The sequence below is a fragment of the Rana temporaria genome, chromosome 3 (assembly GCF_905171775.1).
Source record: "Rana temporaria chromosome 3, aRanTem1.1, whole genome shotgun sequence".
In the NCBI taxonomy this organism is placed as follows: domain Eukaryota; kingdom Metazoa; phylum Chordata; class Amphibia; order Anura; family Ranidae; genus Rana; species Rana temporaria.
Window position 1 is genome coordinate 145,186,047 of NC_053491.1, and position 2,388 is coordinate 145,188,434.

At 45.2% G+C, this 2,388-nt stretch overlaps 1 long non-coding RNA gene across 1 annotated transcript; it reads right to left on the reverse strand.

The window, feature by feature from the left end:
* Nucleotides 1–779: 779 nt before the first annotated feature.
* On the reverse strand, nucleotides 780–2,118 carry LOC120931796. The gene is made up of 3 exons (XR_005747897.1): nucleotides 1,559–2,118; nucleotides 973–1,059; nucleotides 780–872 (listed from the first exon to the last, which is right to left on the reverse strand). It is a non-coding gene; the product is annotated as an uncharacterized LOC120931796 (long non-coding RNA).
* Nucleotides 2,119–2,388: the final 270 nt, after the last annotated feature.

The window sequence follows — 2,388 nt, forward strand, 5'->3', positions numbered from 1 at the left end:
CCTTCTTGGTGACCCAGTGACTCGATGTTCCTTAGGACTACAATAGTGGCCCTTAGTAAAGTCATTGTCAATTTGACTGAAGTAGGTAGTTCTCAACAGTTTACAAAGTTAATCCTAGCAATGCAATATGTGTACATTTTACAGACACATCATACCATAGGGCTTTCCTCTCCTGCAGAAGACATGTCTCTATGGGAATACCTAAGCAGTCATTATCAAAAATATGAGGTAACAATATAAATGTTTACAGGAAGAGGGACATGCTTTTTGACCACTGTAGTACTATTTTACTTATATTCAATAGCTACACACAAATAATGAGCTACATTAAGAATGCATTAAATCTTTTTAAATACAGTAAAATGCCAGAAACATTCTCAGGTGTGGTTGTTTTCTCTGTATGTTGTTCAGTTATGTTAGGAAATATTGGTAGCCAGTCACTTTAAAAGATTTCAAAAAAGGAAAGGATTTATTGCAGATACAAAATGTAAATGAGTTTGATATACATGGATCAGGCAAGAATTTTGAGTATAGCCTCCTATACATAGGGTAGTAATCAATAGGGGTGTACCATCATCCGGGAAAGTATATAACAACAGAGAAGGGCGGGGAAAGAGGGACAATAGCTGAAGTTGGCCCAATAATGTTCCCTCCCCCTAAAATTTAAGGACTGTCTTGGTACAGTAAAAATAGCATACATATAATTTAAAAAGAAATTTATTACATAAAGGATTGTACAATAAATACATGATTAAAATTGAAAAAACAGAGGCCTAAGATAACTCGAGGCAGTTTCTGTAATTTACAACCATATGGAATGATCTGAGTCTCGACTAGTTTCGTGGTTTGACCACTTCTTCAGGAGAATCATTCTACAAAACAATACAATGAAAAATAAGACAAGAAAATTGGTAGACAATAATTCAGCTGAAGATTAATATAGACATTAAAGTTTGATTGGAACTGGCTTACCCGCCATATATGGTGGTCATGCGTGGCACCAACCCGCCGGAGCAATATACCCTGTGCGGTGGACTGGGGGGAATATGCGAGGATCTTCTAGGGGGGGCATAATGTGAAATAAAGGTTAAGGCAAGGAGCACTAGTGGAGTGGAGGGGACCACCAAGTGAAGGGGAAGCGAAAGGGAGTGAGAAGTGAGGTGGGAAGAGGGAGTGAGGGACAAGGTGGAAAGGGGGGGGGGGAGACAAGGGGGAGGGGGGGAAAGAAAAGGGGGGGGGAAAAGGAGGAAGGAAGGGGGAGAGAGAAAGGAAGGAAGAGAAAGGGAAGGGGAAGAGGGATGTGAAGGGTTGGGGAGCAGGTGTAGATGAGGAGAAGGGGGAAGGGGAGGGGGGAGGGAAAAATAGTGGAAAAGGGACAAAGGGGAGGGGGAGGAAAGTGAAGGGTAGGGAAGGGGTGTGGATAAAAAGGGGTGAAAATGGGGGGCGCCAAGGGAAGGAAGGAGAAGAGTGTGAGAAGGGCAGGGGAAAGTGGGGGGAAAAATGCCCATCACCTAGGTTAGATGAATTAACACGGGAGACAATGAAAAATTAGACTCACCGATAAATGGGGATGGATTGCCAAAACAAATGATAATAAATAGTACTGCGTGGGTAGAGGCATGATGGAGGTAGGGGGTAACCAAATGCAAAGGTAAATAAACATACAGTGGGTAAACGGTATGTGTAAAGATAGATATTGCAAACCATATGACTGTGGGAAACAGGTTGGTTAGCATCTATGGGTAAAAACAAGGGGATTGCAGTAGTGGTTACAGTGGAGACTTACATGGCGAAAGTGCCAATAAGAATCAGGGCCATACCTCTGGGGAGCCGCTCATAGGTTAGTAGCAGTCTCCAGCCTCTACCCCGCATAATGGACATATCCATGGAGAGATCCTTGCGTGCTCATCCACGGGCGGAGGCCCGTTAAATGAGCTCCCCAACCCGGGGACGCCAGACACGCCGCCGGAGGGCAGCGCGTGTGACGTAACCAGGTCAGTTTCTCCACGTGACGCGGGTGCGTGATTGACGCTACCGCGCATGCGCGTTCGGCCCGAGCTACGGAGCCATAAGCCCAGCACGGGGAGAACAAGAGGGGGTGACAAGGGTCACCCCTGCCAGGAGAAACACCGGTCCACCGCAGGGGAACAATCCGGACGGCAACGGGCCACACTGAACCACCGAGGGTTGCCAGTAGCAAAATAAAAAATGAGCATAATGAAATAAAAATATGGATATAAACAAAGCAATATGCAATGTAGGGGGGAGGAGTATATCCCCCCAATGTTCGATTACCTAATGTGGGTAAAACATATGAGGAGATGGTCACAGAGCAAAGGCTAGTTGGTCATAGGGACTGTAAGGCAATGTAGGACTGATGTTAGGGCA